Raw genomic sequence first — 17,554 nt, forward strand, 5'->3', positions numbered from 1 at the left:
TGGTATCCTGCTTTTTGTTGAGGATGAATATGAGAAGAGTCATTTCTCACGCTTATTTCACCTTCCATTTTTCTCTTTTCACTCTCGATTTTCTTTTAACAATTCTTACAAAATAAACTAAACTGAACTTCCACTCATTGTGTTAAGCAGATGTGCTAATTCCTCATGATGAATGTAAAATTTAAATTCTCCAAAAGTATTCCGTTAAAAATTAACATATAATACATTATAATATAATTACATTTTGCATATTATAAAAAAATACAAGTAGTGGTACTATTATGAACATGAGTCCAGTATGACTAAGACTTGGCCTTGGAAGTCAAGACACACTAGAACAATGAGATTTTAAAACCATTTTATAAGGAATGATTGATTATGTTATTATATATCCATAAAAACAATAAAACATTTATTTTCATCTTCATTATTAAAGCAAAATATTCACTGAAAATAAGAGATTAAAATTACCAACATATATACAACCTCTAAATCCTACACTCATGCTAAAATTAAAAGCTAGCAACTTAGCATTTTGAGCAAGATGCAGTAGATTCAGTGCAACCTCACTTCATGCTCCAGCCCCTGAGAGCTGGGATGATTTGTGAGTGAAGGAATAAAGGCCAACATTAAAATTATAATAAAGAATTTAAATAGTCTTTAATAATGGAGATTAGAGTGGACCAGAGAATAAGACTAGTAATTCAAGGCCCTGAGGATTAGATGTAGGTACCTGTACATTGTCATAGATATCTATTGAATTCTTTTAACCAGAGGAAAAAAATGTGAAAACATTCTTTGAAAGTAGCTCCTCATTTTAGTTATACTTATACTTGACACACCCTAGTTGTTTAAATTTTTGCTGACCGTTATTTATATTCAACTCATTTTGTGAGGAGTAGGTGCTACATGGTGACTTTCAAATTCTTCCCAGTGTATTATCACAAAGTGTTATTTGGAGGATCTAAGCAGGACTGAAAATAAATGATCTGAGGTAATTCAGTGCCTTGTCTCAGAGATAAGCACTGAGAAAATGAAGCCATTCAACTTTCATAAAGGTCAAAAACAAAGGTTGAGTTCTTCAACAAAAAAACTAATGCTGGTTTTTCAAATATAGCGCAGATGCCTTGAGGTGGGCTGGCTAACTGTCTTTCAGAGCCAGTCAGTCTGGTCAAGTAGGCCCGGACTTTCAGGGCAGCCTTGGTGTGCTTTCTCCTTTCTACCTTAGACAATCAGTGTAAGACTGTTCTGCCTTAAGATGAAAAGCAAATAATTATTCCAGAGGAAAGTCTCAAATATTTTAGCTCCCCATCTCATGGGGTTATGCAATCCTCTTTATCATCTCCACACTGATCTGTTTAAAGACTAAGTGACTGATGCCTGGTACCTATACAAATAGCATGAATAAAATACAGCTTTACATACATATCAAAGTTTTGTGTGAAATGAAGTGTTCCTCCCATGTCATGCAATTAACAATTTAAAATAAATGTTTTCACTAATTTTAGTCAATATTTATCCAGAACCTATGTGCCTGGTCCTCTTCTACCTTTCGTACTTCATTTGACAATAAAAGTATCCTTTGGTAAGAGGTCTATAAATTTACTTAACATTTTACAGTAGTCTTTCAAAATAGTATACTTCAAGAGCACCTCTACACTCTCAAGCACTGGTAGTATAAATACAATAAAAATACGAGCATTTTTAATTACTGGATAATAGAAATTCATCCTTTAAGTCATTTGAAAAATATTAATCCTCTTGATATTTTAAATGTTATCTACTGACTTCATTATTTTACTGTTTTATTATTAGTAATGAACTAGTAGTTTAAGGTCTGAGAGACCAACATGTCACAATGTAAATATTTATTAAATTTTTGTTTAAGACATCCAGCACATCCACGGCTGTCAGGCACCGTAGTGCATGCCTGTTATCCCAGTATTTACCAGATTGAACCAAGAGAATGGAATGCTGTGAGTTCCAGAACACCTGGGAAACATACTGAGTTCAAGGCCAGCCTGACCTACACAGCAAGACCTTATCTTAAAGAATAAATAAAATAAAATAAAATAAAATAAAATAAAATAAAATGAAAAAAACCCAAATTCCAAAATTTCCTTTGTTGTACATTTTCAAACCTTGTTATTCTTTTGTTCAAATTTACTGAACTCACAAAACATTTCTCAAGTTTTAATGAGTGATATACCTATTAATGAAATTAAATAGAAAATTAATTTACAAACTTGTCATCAGAGCATGTATTTGTGATCCAAAACCCACAATCATTCCTCTGACCATTAAGTAGGGATTTTATGAGACATACCAGTCCTATTTTGTTTTTTTGTTGCTTTATAGCACATTATTTTATAAATATTAAAGTTATGCCTGATGTAGCATGTGTTTTAAAAATGTTTATTAAAATGTGATTTTCTATATTGTGGAATTTCTATAACTAAGTTCTTTCCTATTTATTAACTTAGTGGATGCGGGCTATTATTTAAGTGATTACCAGTGGTTTTTATTATCAGAGAACTTTGAAATTCTGAGGAATCAAATATTTTATCATTTTATTAATAAAGCTAAATTTTGTTTGTTTTTATTCTTTGAATCTAGTCATGGCACTGTTACTTAATGGCTTGAGGATGAGTTGTTTATAGGTATTTATTCTGCTGAACATGTTTTTATCTATTCAAACATGATTAATACACTAAATTCTTGTTCTTGATCTCATTAGCATTAATTCACGAGCACCTAAATGTAAAATTAATAGAAATTTTGAATTCACTCCTATTTAAGATAATTGAAATCCTTTCCACATCCATAGTTAGAGAGACACACGTGTCTCTCTATTCAGGACAGAAACTGACTAGACACTGCACAAAAATCTACATTGAAGAATATGGAGATGATCTCCATAGGTATTTGCTCACAAAATGAGGAAACAATGCTTAGGATGATGGTTTCTGTATGGTTTACTACCATGATAAAGACAAGGGAAGAGAAAACCAGAAAGGGAAGTGGGATTTAAAGGGAAGTGAAGACAGGGACCAAGGGGGAAGAAAAGAGGGGGAACTGGAGATTGAGATAAATCCTTTTCCTTTGCTTGATGTGAGAGAAGTTGAGGGATACTGCAATTACTATAAAACACAAAGGTTACTGACAGCAGCTCTAAAAACAAATCAAAGAGTTAGAACTGATTTAACGGTCTCAGGTCTACTTTAGATACTGTTACTCTTTCTCAAAGGAATTTTATACATATTACTAATGTATTAAGTGGAATTCATTATACAAAGCTGCTAAATAAGGTATGATTAACAATCAGCCTATAAATTATTTTAAGACTTGATTATGCACATACTTTTAGAATTCAAATATTCTCAGCTGAAAGCAAAATTAATAAAATACACACACATTCAAGTCAATCCTTGAGGATTATCTATCAAGCCTTTAATTAGTTCATTGTATTTCAATATTTCTCGGTCACTGTTAATATTTTGATGCATTTAAATTGGCATTTGATGCATTTAATTGTGCATTTAAATTATTTATGATAATAGCAAAGTAATATGACATCTCAAGATACACACTAAAATATTTTAGATAAAACATATGTTATTTGGCATATGCTTTAAGTAATTATAAATAAAAAGATAAACAAATACAAATGAATGAATACACCCATGAATTGATATTTTATGCAGGTAAACTAATATTTCTTCAAGCTAAGTGATGAGCACATGATTGTATCTGAAGATATTTAAAATTTTTTCCATTAAGCTTTTTAAAAATACAGATTCTAAGGTTCTTCCCAGACATATTGATTAATAATCTTTTGCAGGTGAAATGCAAATTCTTGGACCTTATCCAAAATATTGAATCTCAGTGGTGAAAGAAGGGTCACATGCAAATTAATAAGCTAATTACCATAAGTCTTAAGATTGTTACAAGACACTAACCAACTGAGTCAGAATATGTTTTCTGTTTTTCTTCAAGGACTAACCTAGTCTACTGTATTAGAATGATTTCCTAGAAAATAGACTCGCAGACATGCACTTAGACAGCTTTTAGAGGGGTAAAACGTACATTCATACAACGAAGTATGATCTCTACACCTAATGTACTCTCCCTTTGTCCTGCTAATAAACTACTGGACAGTGTTTCTCCCAGGACTGGGTTGTGAACCTGAGTGAAGAGGTTCATTCTGAATAAAAGACAATTCCTCTAGGAGGACTCACATTTCCAATAGCCAATATCCCATTTATGCTCTATATAATAAAAGTGTTGGGAGCGCTAATTGATTATTTTTCTATCCTGAAAAGGGTTACTGAGGTGATAATTCATAACATCATTACATGTGGAATTGTTTTCACTGGAATTTATTTTTGGTCTTTTTTTTTTTTTTTTTAGATACATTAACCCTACTTCTTATTCATCTACTTTATAGAAATGTGGTTTTGATTATGTTACTTAAAGATAGAAAAGTTAGGCTTATATTTGATATTAGATTCTGATATACTATGTTTTTAAATAAAGAGAAAATTATAGAATATTTAGAACAGGCATGAAACATATTTCAATTGTATTACTTTAGATTCTGAGTTGCAGTTATGCTATGGTCTGTATGCTTATGACCTTTCAAATTCATACTCTCCAATATCATGATGTTAGGATGTTAGACACAATATACTTGATGATGCCATTTCTTAAATTTCCCAATATCTGTACATATAATTCTATTGCCTAAATCCACCCATTTTATGTTTAGCATCCTGTACATGCTAAGGAAATTATTGTTCTGTTACAATCAGAAAAAAAATTATAGAGTATTCCTTAACGTAGAAGGCATACTGATTGCTGTCTCCCACTTTGAACTCAGGAAAATGTCACACCTTCATATTTCAAAATATTTTCAGTTCAGTCTTAGAAAAACACTATTTAAATTAAGATGAAAATTTGAATTCCATCAGAGCAATAAAAAAAGGAGAGATCTTATTGAGTAATAGTTTACTTGTATCTGTAGTTTCCACTGTTATAATTAGGGTGTCAAATACAGTGACTTTATTATTGCATTAAGAATCCTTAAGCTATGCTGTAGACCATAGCTAAAGCTATCATTTTAAGTCAGGATGATCAACTGTCAAGACATAGAGTAATTTACTGCTGAATATTTTTCTGTACAATACACATGCAGTTATACTCAAAAGTCCACCACAGTACATGTAAGTGAATGAACATGCCAGAATATGGATGTGATTATATAATCCTAAGTTAATTATTAAAAATTGATTGCAGAACATATGTGATGTATTTGTTTTAGAATACGACTCATTGTTTGTTATGTTTTAGATAATGAATAACATATTCTCAATAAATGTGTACAGCAGAAAAAACTTACATGTCTTCTTTGGACATGGAATCAAAATAATTTCTTTCTCTCAAAAAACGAAATAATGGAATCTTTCAGTAAAAGTGGCTTCTACCACCAGCAGGTTTAGGACTCCAGATCAAAAACAATAATTAGAGAATCACTGAAAAGATCGAGTTATAACTGTTATTACTTACTGGATTATTTATCTGCATTTTTTCTGCATTACTCTACATTTTTTATCAGAGAAAAATGTACATATGTTTCTGTGGACTAAAATTTGCAAAACTTGTATGTTTGTATGTATTTGGAGGATTCCTCAATTACTGATAACATAATTTCAGAGAAAAACAATCCCATATTCCTGCAATTAATGTACAAAACAATTTTGTAGCCAAATTTTCAAAGTATGTGATAAATTTGATCACTTTTGTGCTCTACATGCACATATACACAAATTCATCTCCAGATTTCCATATTCTAAAATGTATTTTTATTTTATAGTGATAACAACTAGAGTTCAAAATCTTCAGTAACCCAAGTGAAGGTCATGGCACATATGCATGATAAGTTACATTTTGCAATGCATATTTTATAGCATAATTTCAGGATCAAATGTTATCAGTTTGCTAATTCGTAAGTTTAAGTATTGTGAGATACAAAATTGTTTGTGAAAATACTTGTAAGTATAAAATCCAATACATGTTCCATTTGTGTCACTTCAAGTAAAGAAAGAAGACTGAGCGATAAGCATTTTGAGTCAACAATCATGTTTCAAACAACTCTTGAACCCTCTGCACATGTCACACTGATAAATGCAAACTCTTATAAAACCCTCAGATCATATTAAAAGACACATCATATTTCCTTTGTTCCTCTTGTGAAAAACTGTCATTTTAAGAGTAATTTTTTCAAGGAATAGTGATATATTTATGTCATATTTTCAGATAAATTGTCAGGCAAGGTTTCAGTGATTTGGAGTTTAGAGTTCTTTGAATGATTATTACAACTCTTTGACATTATCAGTAAATGTTTATATTACCTGTATTATTTACCCTTTATATATTGTGATATAGTTGGTTTTTCAATTTCACTAAAATGAAAATAGCTTTCTTTAGCATTTTATCTTTTTGTTTTACATTAAATCAACATTATCACAAAAACCACAGAAAGTGTGAGAAAATCTCACTGAAATTACAACAGAGCGATTGTAGTTCTATTCACCTCTACATAGAAACTGCAAACAAGTAAACCCTTTCTATTAATCTGTATGAATCTTGTGCTATTGTTTTAAGAAAATGTAGTTCAAGAAGACATCACAACATTGAGGACATGATATATATTTTTGAAATCTGTATTTGAACTATGAGAACATTCCATCAGTGGAAAGTCTTAGAAAAAAATTATAGCAGAATGAATGTGAAAAACATGGACAAGTGGAAAAACTCTGAAGGTTGAGGAAGTAAGATATAAGTCATGCCAGAAGAGCATTGGATAGGCAAGAATTAAATCATAAGTAGCCTGGGAAAGTATATACAGGTATTGAGGTTTATTCTTACTGCAACTGAGAGATAGCCAAGTATTTTAACCAGAGTGTCTTGAGCCAATTTACACTTTTAAAAGATCACTGTTGTGGTTTGTTTAAATGTCCCCCCAATGCCTCATGCCATCACAGAGGTGGAAGAATGCAGCATTTGTGATTGTCCATTGCCTAATGATGGGATTGGCAGTGTGAGTGCAGCATCCGCCCAGAGTGGGAGCTGACATACACTATAAGGGAGTGAAGGAGACATGCTTTTCCTCTTTCCTCTTTGGCTCTTGTTGTTTGCAGCCACCATGAATAGCTGTCCCTCATCCATACCTCCCTGCCTTAGAGTCAGCTGAATATGAACTGAAACCTCCAAAAACTGTAAGCTAAATAAATCTTTCCTTGCTTCACTTTGGGCGTCAGGTATTTTGTCTCAACAAGGAGTGAAAAGTAACAAGACAATCACTTTGACTACTTATGAAAAATGGAGAATAAGAAATGAAGCAGACACAAGAACAATGTCTTGTTGGTAATATGTCCTCTAACATCTTGAAGACATCATGAACTAACATGATTTGAAATAAATTATGTTTCATCAATAGCATATTTACTTTCCTCCTTCATATAGCTGTATAACACAAATTAGTAAAGACAATGTGATCAGAGGCTATCTATTAGGCTCCCTAAAATCAAATAATTTTAGATCTCTTGCAGTTGGGTCACAATATGCTTTCAGGTTAAGAAAGGTGAACACTAATATTAGGGTTTTAAAAAACCTGAAGCTAGGCATGGAATAATTGTATGAGCAACCTCTATCATTTTCACTAGTATTGTCACATAACTGTTTACCTGATGATCTATGTCAATTCCAATTAATCTTTGGCAACACAAAATCATCTAAATATTGAAAGCTATTAATATAAAGTCCAATGCCCTTCAATATACATTTTAGCCAAGAACCAAAAATATAAACTATGTTACTTAAATTGATTTTGCTAACACAAAAATAATCATTTAAAATATATCACCTATAGAATAAATTCTATACAGATATTTGTGGTTTTCTTGCACAATGGAAGATATCAAGAAATATACTACACAGAATGCCACAATATAAAACAGATAAATAAGAGTGACTCACAAAAACTACTATATGACTGATTTACAGGTAAGAGATATATGCACTGATAAGGAAACTTCCCATTTATTTTAAATGAATAAATACCAATTTTGCAAGAAATTTTCACATATCAAAGTAATATGCAGAAATAAACCTGGCTATGTATTTAATTCCTGAGAGAAGCTGTAGGTTATATGATTAGAGAAGCAACACTTCTCTGAGGAGGTAACATTTGAGCTGAAATCTAAATAAGTAAAAGAGCCAGCCACAGGAAATATCAAAGGGGATTACACCAAGAAAAGGACACTGAAGAACGTATGTAATTAGCTAAAATAGTGTGGCACCAGGGAACAGGTAAGAGAGATGTAAGGAATGCTATCAGACTGTTCCACCTTATAATTCCTTGCCAGTGAATACCTTATTCTTCTTATACTTTTCCCCAAAATAGTTGATCAATGGTGGTTTGAGTGATATAAATAAGTAAAGTCTTAGAAAGCAGATATCCTTCTAAGTGGAATTTTACCAAAACAAAACAAAATTTTATTGTGATGTAATAGTGCTGCGTGATCTACTATTCATACATCATTTTGTATATTACAAAATAGGTATTGTTCAACTATTTAAATCATGGCAAAAATTAATATTTAAATTTCCAGAATGTGTTGAGTAATTCAATATTCCTAATTATTACAAAGATTGTTTTAAACTCAATACATTAGAGATTCAACAGACAGAAAGAAATCTTTTAATGTCCTTTATTTTTTCATACAATTCTGGTTACATTTCAGGCAGATCTCATAGTTGTAGCAGGACTGCAGAAAAGAATTTGTGATTTCATATTTGCCTTAGCCATTTGGGTGTTCATCTCTGCCTATTCATTTCCTTTAACTGTATCTCTGTTTTGAGAAATCAGACGTATTTCTATGTATGTTTAGGAAGAAGTAAAGGGAGACTTTATATTAAGGAACTGCTTCATATGATGGTGATAGCTAAAAAGTCTAAAATTTGCAAGAAAGGCTGACACGCTAGAGACCTAATAAAAGTTGGTATCATAAACAAAGTCTAAAGGTTAACTGCTGGCAGAATGCCTTCAATTTTAAGAATGTCATTTTATTTTTGTTAAAGCCTTCAACTAATTGGACAAACTCACCTATACTATAAATGTGATCTGCTCTCCTTATGTCCACTAATTAAAATGTTACTGTGATTAAAATATATACTCTCCATAACATTTAGCCATTTTTGACAACATATCTAGGTACTGTGGTTCAGCCAAGTTAATACAGATACCAGCCCTCACAGGTTCTACTCCCACTGGTGAAGCATACAAGTTAAACTAGATCAATCCACTTACCCTTCTTTCAATTCGCACTTCATCTCAAGGGGAAAAAAAAAAAAAAGTGTGCTCCCTTCCAACAGTCTATCCAGATTACCTGATCCCGACCCTCATCAAATAGTCCCCTAATCACATACTGTGGCTTATACTTTCCAAACCTTAGGTCCTAATTCCTTTAAAGTTGTTCATGACAAATCCTATGAATTCACAGCTAACTTCTAATACTTTTATTCTGCTTTTAATACTTCATTCTTATGTAGTATACTCATTTGATTTATGAGAAATAAAATAAATAAATAATATTTATATGTAATAGCTTTAAGTAGTCTCCAGATACTTTGAGAGTCATGCATCAAATTAACAATGTTTATCTTGAAGATTCAACTTTGAGGATGGAGCGATTCTGAATTTTAATGGATATAATATTTAAATGTTTCTGTATAACATGATTAGAAGACAATTGTTTTATAATTAAATCATAAAAAACCTTTTCATATTTGTGTGCGGTGAAAATACAGAATCCCACGTGTTTCAGAGAGTGGCAGTCCTATTCCTACCTGCAGTGGAAACCCTGAGGCATTGCTGCATGATGTCAGGCTCTGGGGGACAATTTGAAAAACTTGGCTAAGAAATACAGTTTTAATATTTATTTAAAAAACAGGAAAAAAAAAGTGCTTTATTGGCCAACATTTAAATACGATTCATTAATATATTTTTTGACTCACACTACTACTTTGTGGCATTTTGCATCAGCTCTTGCCTCTTCCCAAAGCAATAATATATTGTGTATTTCATTTGGCACAAACAGTTGCAGTGCCAAATCTGTCTTCTTAAGGAAACACCTGCTGTTATTCTTCCAAGAAAAGATATTACTTTCTTTTTAGGATAAAAATATACTTAACTCACTAGGAATAGCACCATCAGAATAAATTAGGTGGTATCAACATATCCCACTGTCTTTAAAGTTGGAGTTGCAATTGAACATCACAGATATTATCTAATTCATACTTGCAACTGCTTCTTTTGAGTTTCTGAGCAAACATCCAACCTGATGATGAAATTTAGATAGTGATAATAACAATATTATTGAAACTTTAATATTTGCTAGGAATTGTGTTACATAAATTTTATTTTACAATACACATGAAAATTATATATTATTATGTACATGATTATGTAGATAAAAATGCAAGTTGAAGTTTAGAGACATTGAATAATAATCTCAATAATAAACAGGATTTCTACTCAGATTGAGTTTTTACAACTTTATCATGTTATGATAGAAAACATAATTATAAATTATATCCACAAAATTTGGTAAACCACTAGATGATTTCAAAATTCATGAGCAAAAAAAGTTAAAAATGTCATACAAGTTCAGTGACTCAATATCCTATACCTTATGTGTGTTGCATAGGAAAAAATAATTTAGATATTTATATAAAATAATATTTTGAACTATCTTTCCATAAGAAATATTAGATTTAAATGTGTTATTCAGCATAATACTTACTGTATTCCTTAAAATGACCTTACCAAACTCAACACTGTTTCCATACTGTTTCTCATAGTTTGTTCCACTGAAAATTGTAAATATCTTCACATCATCTCTAAATTGAAACACAAAATAACCTAATCAAATGTAATTTTGACTGATGGTGAAATTGAAACAGGATTTCTTTGCTCTCCTACAATTGTGCACACTGCACTTTTAGAACTATGACACAATTAATTATACACTCAAGACAGTGCTTCCTAAAGTCCACATTTTTTGTGGCATTAGTTGTTGAGCTACTGGTCCCCTAAGCTGAATCTGGAGTTTGTCTGAGCATTTGTTTCTGAGAGGTCTGTGTACTATTTTAGTGAGAAGAACAGTTGCCAACATGCCAGTATGCTGAGTCTGGGTGTATTATCTATCATTTGTTCCTTCAGCATATTTTTAAAGAAACAACCCTGCCATTAAGAGATTGTAGTTACTGAGGGAGCGCCAATTGATAATTTCTTCATTCATCAATGGCCCCTAAGGAGATCCATAAGAAAAAATTTGAATAGAATTGGCTGAAAAATTGAGTAATAATTTAATTTGATATTTGGAATGTTTTTGAAAGGAAAAGCAAATATTCTGGATTGGTAGTTGTCATGGTTTATGCCTGCCGCCCCCAGGCCTCATGAGTTTGCATTGTGCATTTGTGATGGTTCATTGTCTAGTACTTGGATTGATGGGGTCAGTGCTCCACCCACATAGGGGTGGGGCCAGGATGTGATGTAATGGCAGGAAGAAGCTGTGTCTTGCTCTTTGCTGGTTGGAGCTTGCTGTTTGCAGCCACCATGAACTGGGGCCCAGCCTTGCCAGCCTGCCTTGGAGCCAACTGAGTACGGATTGAAACCTTCAAAAACTGTAAGAAATAAACCTTTCCTTTCCCAACTTTGGGCTTCAGGTATTTTGTCTCAGCGATGAGTAAAAAGTAATGAAGACAATAGTCAAGGAGAAGGTTGATGAACTGTGACCCTGTATACAACTGGGAAAGATGCGCACTTAACTAGAATACCTACTGTATCCATATTGGAAGTTCAACCTGAAAACTAATGGAAGGCAATTTTTAAAAATTATTTTGAAGTTTTAATAGATGAATTAATTCAGTTTAACATTTACTGAACACCTACAGTGTGAAACCAATGGATTTCAACTTAATACAATGAAAAAGTATAACTTATCTCAAAGTCTAGTGAAGAGAATCAAATAAATGACTACATATAGTGAAGAGTTCAATATTTAGAGTACAGACACGTGGTGATAGAACAAAAACACCTAACTTTTAGAACCTATCATTTTAGGCTGATAAAAATGAATTTTGAATAGCAAACATAAGCTTAATATAAAGAACAAACTAAGGAGTGGGAGGCTATTTTCTCAGAAAAGTACAGAGTCACATGCAAAGTCATATAAATTACATGAGACAATGGTAGAAATGGTCAGATATAATAATATTTTGAATGCTACCCTAAAGCTTTAGAGTACATTTGAATGCAAAAGAAAACATTAAAGCTTTGTATTTTAAACTACAATGGATTAGGTCACTAGTGTACTTCATAAAAATATTGTTGTAATTTTAGTATACAGGTGGCTAGAGGGGAGAGAAATTAAAAGTTGGAAATTAAGAGTTGAGGGAATCTCTTTGAGTGGCGGTACAGAAATGATAAATAGAAGTCAAACGTGAGTAACATTTTATAGGTAATATACAAACTGTCTATGGCAAATTACTGAGTTTGAATCAATGAAGTTTTGGTTGAAATGAACAGTAACACCAAAGCTAAAAATGTAGGCAACCTGAAAGCAAGAGAAGGTATACTGGAATACAGTTAAAAAGGACAAAACTCTATGGAAAAATTTGGTTAAAAAAATTCAGAAAAATTTAAGAAATATGCATGTGTTTGAAACTCAGGCATCAATTTAAATTAGATCTATCAATGTATACATAGATAAGCCTTAGTGAGAAAAAAAATCTTCAAAAGATAGAGCTCTGGAAAAAAAAAGTTGAATCCCAAATAAAAAAATTAATTAATTAACAGAGGCAGGATGTGGTAGTACATTCAGGAGGCTGAGGCAGGAGAATTACAGTGAGTTTGAGGCCAGCCTGCACTACACAGGGACTTCAAAACCAACCTGAACTATAAAGTGAGATCCTGCCCCCACCCCCAAAAAGTCATGCAAGTAGTATCCATAAAAAATGTATGAATAAAAGCCATCAGAGTTTGAAGAAGATAAACCCAAGGCCATGAAGGAAAGGAAAAAGACCAGCAGTTTTATAAGCCAAGAGAAAGAGAAATTCTGAGATTATAATACATTTAATGAGATTATGAACCAAGAAAAAATTATAAATATAGATCATCAATAATCAAAACCATTTCTCTAATAAATGACAAAGCTTCCTTGAGGGAGAGGGCACCATAGACAAATCAATATAACTATCTTTGATAGTTACAATAAAACGAAACCACTTTATGACAAAGACTCTAGTGGAGATATTTGTGACTACAAATAATTGAATTTAATCCAGGGGGTTGTAATTGATTTCCTCATCATTGGTACAAAATGCTGGATACCCACAAGGTGAAGAAGGAGAGGTTCATTTGGGCTCATTCAGTCCACAGGTAACATGAAGAGGAGCCTGGCAGAGAGAGCTGCTCAGGGAATGGGGCATAGGAAGGCAAGAGAGCAAAGGGAGGGCAGAAGATGAACCTTCAAGGCCAGGCTCCCGGACCTTCCTCTTCTGATCAGATCCCAACTCCTAATATCACATTTCCCTGTAAACTCAGCAGCTGCGCACTAGCTCACCCGTGAGCACAGCACCCACATGACTTAATCACCTCCACAAAGTCCCACTTACCATGGCATGAGGCGTTATAAACCATACCAGAAGGCTAAAAGAGGGAGCACAAGAGATTTCCATGCCTCCTAGGAAGCTAACCTTAAGTACCAAAAGCCATGCGTTAAAGTCATTCAAGACAGATACATAGAGTAAACACAAGGATAAATGTCATAGTGATAGTGTTTCCATTCAGAGATCAATTACTCTACAAACATTAGTCAACTAACAAAACAAACAATCAAATGTATATGATCACTCTAATTTGAATAAAATTGTAATGATGTACCATCTTTTGGTCAATTCTTAAATAAAAGATAGAGAATTTTAGAAGCCATACATCCTGTATCCTAAAGTCTACAGAATATTTCCTAATTAATAATACCTAAACCTTATAGGGATAATAACAGCTTTGATTCAGAATCTGAGAATAAATTCACATATTTTTAGAATGATTTTATCTCACCCTATTTGCTTAGGTCACTCAATTAGTATTGATTTTGGCATATATTAAGTTTCAGTAGATATTTATCAAATTAATAATGAATACATAACAGAGGATTTCCAATTACTCAACACCTTTGGAACACCAGATTTATCTATTTATATATTCAACATATAATTAATCTTAGTATTTACAAAAACATAAAATTTTGTTGAAGGATTTTCAGTAGTATAAAAATTATGTAATATACATTTATGAAATAAATTCATCACTAAACAGTTCATTACATTTTTAATATAAACGATTTTTTAATATTTCAGATCATGAGTTAAATACTGTAGTAGACTACATTGAAATTGTTTTCAGACCTGGAAAATTATGCATGGATTATAGTGAGGTTATGAACACTGCTGAAGTAACTGATAGAAAATTTCACATCAACACAAAAGGGGAGCACGTGTCAAAGCACTCGGAATTTGCAGAATTAGTTCAAGAAAGTTTGCAAATATGCAGAGTCAACACATCCTGTCTAGCTGACATAAATAGCTAGCTTTGTCAGTCAATATCTTGAAATTACACCAGAATGTATAACAAAATAGGAAAGGGAAAAGTAAAATGAAACAGAGGGATATACATAAACAGCAATCTGAACGTGAAATTCAAAACAATCTCCAATCTGAGCCACTAGAAGTTTAGAATAAATTAAAAACAGTAATGTGGAAAAATCCATAAAAACTTGATGCCAGTATTAGGGCTTACTTAACTTTTCAAAAACTCCAACAATACAATTTTTTTAATTAATTAATTTTTTTTTCTTATGGGACTTGAACCTTCTTCCAATAAGAAGGTAGAGAAGATTTCTACGTCTTAAGGAATATAGAAGCTTGACTACACCAGAAGTGACACTGGAAAATCCAGAGCTATTTCATCACACTTTCTGCCTTCTTCTCTAGGAGAGTGTTTTGTGTGAAACTCACTGTCTTGCTGTGAGCAGGGCAAACAGCCTATGAGAGGCTTATCCCATCGCCCTGGTTGAACACCAACCAGCAGCCAGCATTAACTCTCTCACCTTCTAAATTAACAATGCTGAAAGTGGTACTCAATGATAATAAGGTAACAGAGTTCATGCTGCTTAAAGAAAAGATAAGTTATTCTTTGAACTCCAGCCAAAATCACAATTATACAAAAAAAATTAAATGATTACAGTTTGAAGTCACAAAGTGTTGATGGATGGTTGCAAAGTATAATTTACTTTTTTCCTACAGGGTAGTTGCAAGCACAACATCTAAAACTTTAAATCTGATCATGAAATTTGATACTTTTGCTTCTTTTTTTTTTATTTAAAAGGAAAAAGAGAAAAATAAAGAACAAAACAAAACAGTGTAAGGGTACAAGTAATACAGAACTACAAAAAAGAAAAAAAAAACAGTAAGTTCTATCTTTAACCTTAAATCTCTACATGCATATGAAAAACTAACGAAAAGGATCTGTTACAGACAACTGTTGTGAACTCACCAAAGGTACATTTGCATGTGTTGAGGCATAATTTGATTGGATGAAGTTTCAGTTAAAGAAAGTTAATGCACGATTTAAAAAATAAAGCACTAGGGATCTAGCTCTGGAAAGTTCAATCCCTACTATTACTAAAAAGAAAAGCAAAAAATTTCTGTATATAGTCAAACAGTTGATACTGTGTAGAGTTTAACATAATTTCCCGCTCCCAACAAACTGTACATTCTCTATGAAAGTTATATATATTATTATAATTTGTATTATAACCCAAGTCCCATCATAATGAAAGACATGTTCAGTCAATAACCTGAAATAGAAGAGAAAGCTTAATGATCCTTTGAAAATTAAGTCAGTATACCCTGACTGTTAAGTAGCAGCCTAATCACTAGTTACACTTCTAAGTTCACCGAGTACTGTTAAATAGTCATTGGATTGATTCACTTAATTTAATTATTGTGATTACAATAGGTTCTTTCTCTCAGGGATTCATAGGTATACTAAGTACATAAATTAGCACATAAACAAACTAGTATCAAAGATAACTGTTTTATCATGCATCCTTCTATAATTAAAGCAGGAAAATTTAATCATCCTTAGCAGTTTTCTTATGCAGATTCCACAAAGTAAGATCATGACATGAATTTGGGTAATACAGATCTGTTTGTTCAGAAAAATCCTGACTAGCTTTTTTGTCTTCAAAATCACTTCATTTAGCAAAAAATGCATAGTACCATCTTCATTCACTGCACATCATTAGATTTGTAATGATGCTTTTTTCTTCAGCTTTCCCCCTGCAAATCAACATAACTAGCTATCATTTATGCTAATAGACTCGGAGTGATTTTCATATATTTAAAATCTACTATGGTTAAACCTACACATGCAACACTGAACAAGAACATTGAAGTGAATAAAATATTACATAGTAATGAATTTCAGAAAAGACATTTTTGTTTTTTTTCCTCAAAATCTCAGGATATAAATATAACAATGAAAACCATCTCTCATACATTCTGAGAAAAAAATTCAAATACTTCCCAACAAATTCTGACATTGGGAAATGCATTGAAAACACAAAGACCTGAATACTTTTTAGGAAAAACCAAACCAAACCAATCAAAAAAAAACAAACAAACAAACAAAAAAAAAAAAAAAAAAAAAAAAAACCAAGAAGGACGAAAAGGAGGAGGAGGACAAAGAGGAGGAGGAAGACAAGGAAAAGGAGAAGCAGAAGGAGAAGAGGAAAACAGTGTAACAGTTGAGTCCTAGAAATTTGACTTCCCTGAAATAGAATTTTATATATTCTCTTTTAGGAGAGAAGTTGCTATATTAGTCTCAGCAGGATATCTATTTGCTTTACAATTCTTTTGTCTTACATTTACACATCTTTCATCAGGGAGCAACAAGATGTGAATTTCATACTGAAAAGAATTATAGCTCTGTTAGAATTTGTTAAAATTCAGGAGTGAACACTAAAAATAAGCATACATGCTTCACCTCTACCTCTTTAGAATGTATCTTTAAAGGATGGGTATTTGAATCCTACATATGTTAGGTCCTAATTCTAACAGCCAAGCATAATCTCCAATAAATTTCTGAACTATAGTTGACTAAAAATTATACTGTTGGCCTTTATGTTCACTGAGTTTGAATGGCTTATATATATGTGAACTTTGAAAAATTCAGAGGTTAATTCTTGGAGTTTTCCAAAGTATAGAAGCAACTGAATTCTGCTGTGATTTATTAGTAGGAAAACATTTAAAATAATCAGCATTAAAGGGATTGTTGCTCCTTGGTATGCTGTTACTGTGTAAGTGATATAATTATGTATTGTGATAAAAATTTACTGATACTCTTTGAAAATAGTCTGAGACATTA

General features: G+C 32.2%; 1 protein-coding gene across 3 annotated transcripts in view; it reads right to left on the bottom strand.

Annotated features, from left to right (window-relative positions):
* Window positions 1–17,554, bottom strand: part of Pcdh15 (protocadherin related 15) — a 1,472,709-nt gene that overhangs the window by 377,679 nt on the left and 1,077,476 nt on the right. The window lies entirely within an intron of this gene.

Source organism: Cavia porcellus, unplaced genomic scaffold (assembly GCF_034190915.1).
Source record: "Cavia porcellus strain 051 isolate PalLab524CR breed Dunkin Hartley unplaced genomic scaffold, mCavPor4.1 scaffold_28, whole genome shotgun sequence".
NCBI classification, from domain to species: domain Eukaryota; kingdom Metazoa; phylum Chordata; class Mammalia; order Rodentia; family Caviidae; genus Cavia; species Cavia porcellus.